The 12,704-nt window shown below is 48.2% G+C and overlaps 1 protein-coding gene across 10 annotated transcripts in view; it reads right to left on the bottom strand.

The window, feature by feature from the left end:
• Positions 1-12,704, bottom strand: part of GIPR (gastric inhibitory polypeptide receptor) — a 265,555-nt gene that overhangs the window by 251,297 nt on the left and 1,554 nt on the right. Inside the window, exon 2 of one of the 10 annotated variants that reach the window (XM_056540705.1) lies at positions 7,237-7,300. The exons of the other annotated variants lie outside the window; for them this stretch is intronic. The gene's annotated coding sequence lies outside the window, so the exon portion shown is untranslated. The remainder of the gene's footprint in view (positions 1-7,236; positions 7,301-12,704) is intronic. 10 annotated transcript variants of the gene reach the window in all.

Below are 12,704 nucleotides of genomic sequence, written 5' to 3'. Positions count from 1 at the left end.
TTGGCAGATGCTTTAGTCCAGGTCTGGGAGGACATCCCTCAGGAGACCATCCTCCACCTCATCAAGAGCATGCCCAGGCGTTGTAGGGAGGCCATACGGGCACGTGGAGGCGACACACACTGCTGAGCCTCATTGGGACTTGTTTTAAGGACATTACATAAAGTTGGATCAGCCTGTAGTGCGGTTTTCCACTGTGATTTTGAGTGTGAGTCCATATCCAGACCTCCATGGGTTCATAAATTTGATTTTCATTGATAATTTTTGTGAGATTTTGTTGTCAGCGAATTCAACTATGTAAAGACGAAAGTATTTCATACGATTAGTTCATTCTTTCAGATCTAGGATGTGTTATCTTTATTTTTTTGAGCAGTGTATTGGATTGTATGTATAGAGTCATAGATGTTCTTTGTGGCATAATATTGCATCATTTTGTGTATATAATCTTTGTAATTCTTTTCTTATTGATACTCATTTCAAACCACCTGAGTGAGTTCACTATGTTGTAGAGTTAAAAGTTATATTTTAGTGGATTTTGGTAGTTTCTTTTTGTTAGCTGTTTGTACCCAAACCCACTGTATGACCTGACCATATTTCATCTGTAAGTGTAGGCTGCAGGAGGCTTCTTCCTGCAGCCACTAAAGGCTGGAATGCGCTTGGATATCTATGGTGGTGCTAATCCCCAAGTGTCCTCGTGTGGCCAAACAATTGGGAGCTACTGATTTAGAGTATAGAAGAGAACACAATGGAGGCCTCTACTGTAGGAACAATCACACTATAATGGCCTCTACTGTACAAGCAGTAACACTATGGAGGGCTCTACAGTAAAAACAGTAACACTATGGAGTCTACTGTTAGAGCAGTCACACTGTGGAGTGTGGGTGACGAGAGCACAATGTAGAAGGCTCAGAGTGTTCATTGTATCAGGCACAGCAGCTGTCCTGCCTGCTGTGCACATCGCTGCACCGCAAGGGTAGGGTGGGGGGGGGCGTTGATTGCGACGGGAGCGCAATGTAGAAGGCTCAAAATGTTCACTGTAGCAGGCACAGCAGCAAACCTGCCTGCCATGCACAGTGGTGCACAGCACAGGGAGGATGGGTGGCAGCGTGAGGTTGACAATCAGGGAGCTGCGCTGTGCTCTTCAGTGTCCCAGCTGCACTGACAGTTCGGACTCATGCCAGGCCGGCATGAGTCCAAACTCTAAGAGCCAGGACATGTAGGGTGACCCCTAGTGGTCGGTTTTTAAAAGTAAAAGAAAACATATAAAGATACATTTTTGTTAATCACGTTATTAGAAAGTTGTTTCTAATACACTGATTAACACAATATAAAAAGTTATTGTGGTGACAGGTACTCTATAACATGATATTTCCAACCTTATTCTGCTATCAGAAGGAACATTATTTGACCATTCATATCAATAATCCAGGATCCTATTTATGGATCCTTCTGACTGTTCCATGACAATTTATGATGGGACAAACATGGAATAGGCAAGTAGCACCTCACCATGTCCTATAATTTCTTCCTTCAGGCGATATGCAGCCACCAGAGGTGTCTCCCTGTCTGGATAATCCAGCATGTGAGGTTGAGCAAAGTTTACATGTTTGGAGGTCAAAGAAGATAGCTGTTCAAACAAGCAGAACAGTGAATTTAGTGACCTGCTGTCCCAACATTGGTTCTGTATTGTCAGCAACAGGTGAAGCTGCCACTTTTTGTTCCAGTATTTATGCTCATTCACCAGCAGTATCATAAATCAGCAGCGTACAGTCATTCACAACTCTAATGATAAAATGTGACATACGTACAAAGAACTTGTACCGTATGTGTAATGGACTGTGCAAATAGAATGTTTAACCTAATTGAGGCCACATTGTGATACCATTATCAGTAAGACTGGTTAGTAGAAACAAGTGTGCCCATGGGACCAGTACTGGCACATTACCGTAAAACCTATAAACATTTTTTTATGGTCACTTAATATAACAGACGTCATGAATTCATTGGTCCGTGAAGGGCAGAAAAATGTCCTTAAGGCAGAAGTTATTTTTGATCAGAGAATTCACCTTCTAAAGTTAATATTGAACTGTAAAGTCACCTTAAACACCGGGCGGCCAAGTCCTCCACTACAAACACAGCTACAATGGAAAAGAAGAGGACCAGAGGGGGCACATTTACAGTGAAAAAATTATGCAGAATAAAATACACAGAGAAGGACAAAATACCAGGTACAGTAGGATGTGGCCACTGCAGTCACCCCCCTTGAGCCTGATCTAAGTAGGCACACAGGCTTTTGCTTTTATATTATCATGGTCACCAGGAAGAGTGGCATTTTCTGGGATTAATGTAAATAGTCGTTGTGACGGACATAAATAAAATCACGTCCGCTTGCGATCATAGGCTTCAGCATTTTTTCTCCAGTGGTGGTGGAAGATACTGGGTGGTAATGTGACTGGGGTGAGTGGGTCAGCCATGAAGGGTCAGTACAAATGAGTCGCACATAGAAGCTCCATTACATTGACGCTAACAAATTCTGCACATATGGGAAAGGTTACAAGATGGCAACATTCTTTACAAACCCATGAAGCCAAGTAAGGTGGAGTAATTGATCTACCACACCGTACAGATCAGGACCCAGATTTTGCGCCAGGATGTCAATAGGGGGGGGAAATCTACCCTACAGTACAGGCCAGGACCCAGATTTTGTGCCAGGATGGCAGCAGAGAGTCCAGCTTTGTATGTCATAAATAAATATTTGCTTTCATCTTCATCTGGGAAAAGTACTCACTCATAACTCAGGAATTTCTAATGTAATCCTTTACACTGCATTCCCCCTACAACAGGATGCAGAATCCTGATCTACCAGCTCTGTTGAGATCCTAATATGGGGTCCCACTCTTCAAAACTCTGACCATTCCTGATCCCAGGAGCTAACAACCTAATTTCCATGTCGCACACAATGTATTACTTTCATCATCCCTGAACCCAGGTGTTATCACACACAATGTATTATTCTCATCATCCCTGACCCAGGAGCTTACAATCTAGTCTCCCTATCTTACACAGTGTTTTACTCCTATCATCTCCGATTTGAGAATCTCACAACCTAGTCTCCCTATCGAATACACAATTTATCACTCCTATCATTACTCTACCCAGGAGCTTACAATCGAATTTTCTTAACTCCAAAAGGACAAAATTACTTACTCGCTACTTCTGACTTCTGTAGCGAGGGCCTGGCGCATGCGCAGTTACACTGTACAGAGCGCTCTCCGGACGCACAGCTCTTAAGTCTTCAGGACATGAGAGCTGCGTAAAAACTTCAGGAGCATGCGTTCTGCAGACAGAGCGCTGTGCTCCAGGGGCATGTGACTCCACATCACTAGGAGTTGAAGAAAATGGATATGCAAATGACGTGGGCGGGCTTAGGCCCCTTCCTCCGGGACCCAAAGAGATATGGATGCCGGGCGACCTCCTTCAAAGCGCTACTGCAGAGAGGACAAACAGAACTTTAGCCGGGGAGAACTCTGAGGCCAGGGCACACACTAAAGTAAGTGAATGAAACCCAGTATATTGGGTTTAGTGTGGGTGAACTGGCTGACAGTTTTCTTTTAACACTCCGAACCCGACCGATCAAAACTTTTGACGTCACAAATTTATTAAAACAACAGGTATACTTTAAAGTCTGATAATCCAACAAGTCTTCTGCACAGACCCACATTATAATGTGGGATTACACAATCTGTTTTCTAAACACACATCAGATCGCTAATACATGCAGGGGTGTGGAAATTAAAAAAACAAAAAAAACTACTTGTCAAAGGGACTAAAACAGGAGCACAATCTACTTGTCCCTCACGACAATCCACTTGTCCTTAAAATAATTTCGACCAAAATAGTATGTAAATAAGGTCTTTATTAATAAAAACCTAATAGGCAGACCTAAAAATACTTTAACCCCTTAAGGAACAGGTCAATTTTTATTAGTGCATTTTAGTTTTTCCTCCTCGCCCTATAATAGCTTGCTGGGAGTTGTAGTTTCGCAACCGCTGGAGGCACCCTGTTTGGGAAACACTGCCATAGCAAACCTTGAGGAGCTGTCCAGCACTCCGGGACTCACCTCTGGCCAGGTTAGGGTTAACAATCCTCCAGCGAGTCAGGCCCGATGCTGACATCACTATTGCACATGCGCAGATGATCCTCCGAAGCAAGGACCAGCTGCGCATGCGCCCATCACAGCATCCGATTCGCCGAAAGCAGCCCAATCCGCATTCAGCTTAGAAGAAGCTGAAAGTAAGGAGGGTGCGCGCTGATGACGACAGAGGATTCCGTCGCGCGGAAGGCGGGCACGTACGGAGCGAGGGGCAGGCCGGCCTCCAATACACCACCCACCACGGGGACGTCCCGGTGGCAAGATGGCGGCGGAAGAAAAGAAAAAAAGTGGTTGAGGCTAGGCAGGTAGCAAATGAAGAAACCATCTTCCGGGTCTGGAAAAAAGGTAAGTAAAACACCACATACAGAACCGTTAGCAACATGAAAAAAAGCCATAATAACATATAGCCACAGAACTAACTGCCAAAAGTAGGTTAAGGCAGTGGAGAACCCCTTTAACACCCACTTTAACAACTGTTCTAGTTCTGCATCATGAAACAAGGCTACTACATTAATGTTAATTATAGAAAAAATTTATTATATACAGTAACATAACTATTACAAATTAATGTTGTGTTAAAATAGAATAAGGCACAAAATAATTGTGTAAGAATTTTTACAGACTACGTAAATAAGGCTGGGTTCACACCACGTTTTGTTAAATACGGTTTCTGTATACGGCTGGGAGGAGGGGGGCGGGGCTTAATCGCGGAGCCCGCACTCAGCCGTATAGGGGAACCGTATTTAACGCATGTCTATGAGCCGACCAGAGTGAACCGCAGCCTCCGGTCGGCTTCGTTTTCGGCCGTATGCGGTTTCCCGACCGCAGGCAAAAACGTGGTCGACCGCGTTTTTGCCTACGGTCGGGAAACCGCATACGGCCGAAAACGAAGCTGACAGGAGGCTGCGGTTCACTCCGGTCAGCTCATAGACATGCACTAAATAAGGTTCCCCTATACGGCTGAGTGTGGGCGCCGCGATTAAGCCCCGCCTCCCTCCTCCCAGCCGTATACGGGAACCGTATTTAACAAAACGTGGTGTGAACCCAGCCAACCCCATATCTAGCACTAAAATTTTTCCTTAAAAAAAAAAAAAAAAAAAAACATCCATAGTATTAAAGCTTTATGCACAATCTGGGGAGCGTTTTTTTTTTTTTTGGGGGGGGGGGGGCTTCACTATTGTTTATGTGAATGTTGGTGCTGCGCTGTCTTCCTTCCTGACGTAAACTCCGGCCTCTGCGAAGCCACGCAAGGCTCCGCCCACCAACGTCACAAAATCCGGGCTCAAAATTAAACAAAAAAGACTCCAGAGTACGGATATTCATGGTGCAGCATAGTATGCTTTTAATTTCTGAGGAGGGTGGATGGGTTGTTGCGGGATAGTTGGAGTGTAGCTATTTAGTGCCTGATAGGCCAGTCAGGGTGTTACCAGATGCCGTACGCACTGATAAGCACGAGACTCTCCCACAATTCCACCATCCAGACACACGTGGCCCCTGTCATTATTCAGGTCATTTCTAGGTGCTTAGCAGCAGTAAATTTGGCCAACCACCATTGCCTTCATTTGCAGTGGTGTTGAGGATGAGAAACCTGAACTACCACAGACCGAAACCGTATCACTTATCATAAAGGTTCTACTGTGGCCTGGTTTTCTCTTAAAGGGGTATTCCAGGAAAAAACTTAAGTTAAACAGATTTGTAAATTACTTCTATTCAAAAATCGTAATCCTTCCAATAATTATCAGTTGCTGAAGTTGAGTTGTTCTTTTCTGTCTGGCAACAGTGCTCTCTGCTGACATCTCTGCTTGTCTCAGGAACTGCACAGAGTAGAAGAGGTTTGCTATGGGGATTTGCTTCTACTTTGGACAGTTCCGAGAAAGTTGTCATCAGAGAGCAAATAGACAGAAAAGAACAACTCAACTTCAGAAGCTCAAAAATACTGAAAGGATTAAGATTTTTTTTAATAGAAGTAATTTACAAATCTGTTTAACTTTCTGGAGCCAGTTGATATATATAAAAAAGTTTTTCCCTTTAAAGATAATCCCTTTGAATCTGCCTTTGCTGTGGAGAGACACATTCTGTAGTGCAGTGGTCTTCAACCTGCGGACCTCAAGATGTTGCAAAACTACAACTCCCAGCATGCCCGGACAGCCAACATGCTGACAGTTGTAGTTTTGCAACATCTGGAGGTCCGCAGGTTGAAGACCACTGCTGTAGTGTAATCTGGGGAGCTTTTGTATACAAAAGTCGGTCAACCTTCCTGCAGCCATGTGTTGCATCTCAGGCAAGGCTTCCAAATGGAATTTTTTAGCAGGATACTACCCGCCTATACACAGCAAGGGTTACCAAGGATGGCACTGATGAGACAAGCTTTAATTTCAGCTTCAGCAACCTGCTAGTGGATTTTAAGTACTCGAAAAGATGTTCAAAGCTTGGGAAATGTTTTTATTATCTAACCCTGCTGTGTACTTCTCCACAACTTTATCTCTAAACTTTTTGGCACATTCTTTGTTCTTTAATCTGCTTTTTGTTCAGTAATGCCCTCCAACAAACTCTGAAGCCTTCATAGAACAGATGCATTTGTACTGAGATTAAATTGCAGACAGGTGGACCAAATTTAATAATTATGTGACTTATAAAGGCAATTGGTCGTACCAGATCTTTGTTAGGGGTGAATACATAGGCAGTCAACTCGTCTCATTTTTATTTATAAAATATTTTGAAATCCAATGGTTCCTCACACATCTGGTATATATACCATGGCCTTGTCTCCTTACATGTCTGGGGTATACATGAATGCCTTATTCCCCCACAATTGGTTTATAGACCACGGCCTCGTCTTCTCACACACACATATATCATATATTTATGTATATATACTGTGGACTTCTCTCCTCACGTCTGGCATCTAACCTTAACCTTGGCTCCTCATATCTAGCGTATATACTATGGAGTAGTCTTCCCATATATCCAGGTATATACACTGTGTCCTCGCCTCTTTACACATCTGGCATATTCACCACTGCCTTTTCTTCTCACACGCCTGGCATATATACTGTAACTTCGTCCTCTCCCAAGTCAGTGTATACCTGGACCTCGTTCACTCTCCTTATTCGTCCGGCATATACACCTCGGCCTCAACTCCTCACACGTCTAGAACATATATACGATGACCGTGTTTTGTCCTCACACTCGTGCAGTATATACCTCAGCCTCCTCCCCTCACACTCCTGCAGTATATACCTCAGCCTCGTCCCCTCACACTCCTGCAGTATATACCTCAGCCTCGTCCCCTCACACTCCTGTAGTATATACCTCAGCCTCGTCCCCTCACACTCCTGCAGTATATACCTCAGCCTCATCTCCTCACACACTAGCTGTATATACCTCAGCCTCGTCCTCTCACACTCCTGCAGTATATACCTCAGCCTCGTCCCCTCACACTCCTGTAGTATATACCTCAGCCTCGTCCCCTCACACACCTGCAGTATATACCTCAGCCTCGTCTCCTCACACACTAGCTGTATATACCTCAGCCTCGTCCTCTCACACTCCTGCAGTATATACCTCAGCCTCGTCCCCTCACACTCCTGTAGTATATACCTCAGCCTCGTCCCCTCACACTCCTGCAGTATATACCTCAGCCTCGTCTCCTCACACACTAGCTGTATATACCTCAGCCTCGTCCTCTCACACTCCTGCAGTATATACCTCAGCCTCGTCCCCTCACACTCCTGCAGTATATACCTCAGCCTCGTCCCCTCACACTCCTGCAGTATATACCTCAGCCTCGTCTCCTCACACTCCTGCAGTATATACCTCAGCCTCCTCCCCTCACACACTAGCAGTATATACCTCAGCCTCGTCCCCTCACACTCCTGCAGTATATACCTCAGCCTCGTCCCCACAAACTCCTGCAGTATATACCTCAGCCTCGTCCCCTCACACTCCTGCAGTATATACCTCAGCCTCCTCCCCTCACACTCCTGCAGTATATACCTCAGCCTCCTCCCCTCACACTCCTGCAGTATATACCTCAGCCTCGTCTCCCCACTCCTGCAGTATATACCTCAGCCTCGTCCCCTCACACTCCTGCAGTATATACCTCAGCCCCTCACACTCCTGCAGTATATACCTCAGCCTCGTCCCCTCACACTCCTGCAGTATATACCTCAGCCTCCTCCCCTCACACTCCTGCAGTATATACCTCAGCCTCGTCCCCTCACTCCTGCAGTATATACCTCAGCCTCGTCTCCTCACACTCCTGCAGTATATACCTCAGCCTCGTCCCCTCACACTCCTGCAGTATATACCTCAGCCTCGTCCCCTCACTCCTGCAGTATATACCTCAGCCTCCTCCCCTCACACTCCTGCAGTATATACCTCAGCCTCCTCCCCTCACTCCTGCAGTATATACCTCAGCCTCGTCCCCTCACACTCCTGCAGTATATACCTCAGCCTCGTCTCCTCACACTCCTGCAGTATATACCTCAGCCTCGTCCCCTCACACTCCTGCAGTATATACCTCAGCCTCGTCCCCTCACACTCCTGCAGTATATACCTCAGCCCCTCACACTCCTGCAGTATATACCTCAGCCTTGTCCCCTCACACTCCTACAGTATATACCTCAGCCTCCTCCCCTCACACCCCTGCAGTATATACCTCAGCCTCCTCCCCTCACTCCTGCAGTATATACCTCAGCCTCGTCCCCTCACACTCCTGCAGTATATACCTCAGCCTCGTCTCCTCACACTCCTGCAGTATATACCTCAGCCTCGTCCCCTCACACTCCTGCAGTATATACCTCAGCCTCGTCCCCTCACACTCCTGCAGTATATACCTCAGCCTCCTCCCCTCACACTCCTGCAGTATATACCTCAGCCTCCTCCCCTCACTCCTGCAGTATATACCTCAGCCTCGTCCCCTCACACTCCTGCAGTATATACCTCAGCCTCGTCTCCTCACACTCCTGCAGTATATACCTCAGCCTCGTCCCCTCACACTCCTGCAGTATATACCTCAGCCTCGTCCCCTCACACTCCCGCAGTATATACCTCAGCCTCGTCCCCTCACATTCCCGCAGTATATACCTCAGCCCCTCACACTCCTGCAGTATATACCTCAGCCTCGTCCCCTCACACTCCTGCAGTATATACCTCAGCCCCTCACACTCCTGCAGTATATACCTCAGCCCCTCACACTCCTGCAGTATATACCTCATCCCCTCACACTCCTGCAGTATATACCTCAGCCTCGTCCCCTCACACTCCTGCAGTATATACCTCAGCCTCGTCCCCTCACACTCCTGCAGTATATACCTCAGCCTCGTCCCCTCACACTCCTGCAGTATATACCTCAGCCTCGTCCCCTCACACTCCTGCAGTATATACCTCAGCCTCGTCCCCTCACAATCCTGCAGTATATACCTCAGCCTCGTCTCCTCACACACTAGCAGTACAGTATATACCTCAGCCTCCTCCCCTCACTCCTGCAGTATATACCTCAGCCTCGTCCCCTCACACTCCTGTAGTATATACCTCAGCCTCGTCCCCTCACACTCCTGTAGTATATACCTCAGCCTCGTCCCCTCACACTCCTGCAGTATATACCTCAGCCTCGTCCCCTCACACTCCTGTAGTATATACCTCAGCCTCATCCCCTCACACTCCTGCAGTATATACCTCAGCCTCGTCCCCTCACACTCCTGCAGTATATACCTCAGCCTCGTCCCCTCACACTCCTGCAGTATATACCTCAGCCTCCTCCCCTCACTCCTGCAGTATATACCTCAGCCTCGTCCCCTCACACTCCTGTAGTATATACCTCAGCCTCCTCCCCTCACTCCTGCAGTATATACCTCAGCCTCGTCCCCTCACACTCCTGTAGTATATACCTCAGCCTCGTCCCCTCACTCCTGCAGTATATACCTCAGCCTCGTCCCCTCACACTCCTGTAGTATATACCTCAGCCTCGTCCCCTCACACTCCTGCAGCATATACCTCAGCCTCGTCCCCTCACACTCCTGCAGCATATACCTCCTCCCCTCACTCCTGCAGTATATACCTCAGCCTCGTCCCCTCACACTCCTGCAGTATATACCTCAGCCTCGTCCCCTCACACTCCTGCAGTATATACCTCAGCCTCGTCCCCTCACACTCCTGCAGTATATACCTCAGCCTCGTCCCCTCACATTCCCGCAGTATATACCTCAGCCCCTCACACTCCTGCAGTATATACCTCAGCCTCGTCCCCTCACACTCCTGCAGTATATACCTCAGCCTCGTCCCCTCACATTCCCGCAGTATATACCTCAGCCTCCTCCCCTCACACTCCTGCAGTATATACCTCAGCCCCCTCACACTCCTGCAGTATATACCTCAGCCTCGTCCCCTCACACTCCTGCAGTATATACCTCAGCCTCATCCCCTCACACTCCTGTAGTATATACCTCAGCCTCGTCCCCTCACACTCCTGCAGTATATACCTCAGCCTCGTCCCCTCACACTCCTGCAGTATATACCTCAGCCTCGTCCCCTCACACTCCTGCAGTATATACTTCATCCCCTCACACTCCTGCAGTATATACCTCAGCCTCGTCCCCTCACACTCCTGTAGTATATACTTCATCCCCTCACACTCCTGCAGTATATACCTCAGCCTCGTCCCCTCACATTCCCGCAGTATATACCTCAGCCCCTCACACTCCTGCAGTATATACCTCAGCCTCGTCCCCTCACACTCCTGCAGTATATACCTCAGCCCCCTCACACTCCTGCAGTATATACCTCAGCCCCTCACACTCCTGCAGTATATACCTCAGCCTCGTCCCCTCACACTCCTGCAGTATATACCTCAGCCTCGTCCCCTCACACTCCTGCAGTATATACCTCAGCCTCCTCCCCTCACACTCCTGCAGTATATACATCAGCCTCGTCCCCTCACACTCCTGCAGTATATACTTCATCCCCTCACACTCCTGCAGTATATACCTCAGCCTCGTCCCCTCACACTCCTGTAGTATATACCTCAGCCTCGTCCCCTCACACTCCTGTAGTATATACCTCAGCCTCGTCCCCTCACACTCCTGCAGTATATACCTCAGCCTCGTCCCCTCACACTCCTGTAGTATATACCTCAGCCTCGTCCCTCACACTCCTGCAGTATATACCTCAGCCTCGTCCCCTCACACTCCTGCAGTATATACCTCAGCCTCGTCCCCTCACACTCCTGCAGTATATACCTCAGCCTCGTCCCCTCACACTCCTGCAGTATATACCTCAGTCCCCTCACACTCCTGCAGTATATACCTCAGCCTCATCCCCTCACACTCCTGCAGAATATACCTCAGCCTCGTCCCCTCACACTCCTGCAGTATATACCTCAGCCTCCTCCCCTCACTCCTGCAGTATATACCTCATCCCCTCACACTCCTGCAGTATATACCTCAGCCCCCTCACACTCCTGCAGTATATACCTCAGCCTCGTCCCCTCACACTCCTGCAGTATATACCTCAGCCCCCTCACACTCCTGCAGTATATACCTCAGCCTCGTCCCCTCACACTCCTGCAGTATATACCTCAGCCTCGTCCCCTCACACTCCTGCAGTATATACCTCAGCCTCGTCCCCTCACACTCCTGCAGTATATACCTCAGCCTCGTCCCCTCACACTCCTGCAGTATATACCTCAGCCTCGTCCCCTCACACTCCTGCAGTATATACCTCAGCCTCGTCCCCTCACACTCCTGCAGTATATACCTCAGCCTCGTCCCCTCACACTCCTGCAGTATATACCTCAGCCTCGTCCCCTCACACTCCTGCAGTATATACCTCAGCCTCGTCCCCTCACACTCCTGCAGTATATACCTCAGCCTCGTCCTCTCACACTCCTGCAGTATATACCTCAGCCTCGTCCCCTCACACTCCTGCAGTATATACCTCAGCCTCGTCCCCTCACACTCCTGCAGTATATACCTCAGCCTCGTCCCCTCACACTCCTGCAGTATATACCTCAGCCTCCTCCCCTCACTCCTGCAGTATATACCTCATCCCCTCACACTCCTGCAGTATATACCTCAGCCCCCTCACACTCCTGCAGTATATACCTCAGCCCCCTCACACTCCTGCAGTATATACCTCAGCCCCCTCACACTCCTGCAGTATATACCTCAGCCCCCTCACACTCCTGCAGTATATACCTCAGCCTCGTCCCCTCACACTCCTGCAGTATATACCTCAGCCTCGTCCCCCTCACACTCCTGTAGTATATACCTCAGCCTCATCCCCTCACACTCCTGCAGTATATACCTCAGCCTCGTCCCCTCACACTCCTACAGTATATACCTCAGCCTCGTCCCCTCACACTCCTGCAGTATATACCTCAGCCTCGTCCCCTCACACTCCTGCAGTATATACCTCAGCCTCCTCCCCTCACACTCCTGCAGTATATACCTCAGCCTCCTCCCCTCACACTCCTGCAGTATATACCTCGTCCCCTCACACTCCCGCAGTATATACCTCAGCCTCGTCTCCTCACACTCCTGCAGTATATACCTCA

This window comes from Hyla sarda, chromosome 9 (genome assembly GCF_029499605.1).
Source record: "Hyla sarda isolate aHylSar1 chromosome 9, aHylSar1.hap1, whole genome shotgun sequence".
Lineage (NCBI taxonomy): Eukaryota > Metazoa > Chordata > Amphibia > Anura > Hylidae > Hyla > Hyla sarda.
Note: the sequence above shows the minus strand (reverse complement) of the source record. Positions and strands in the feature narration are given on the sequence as shown.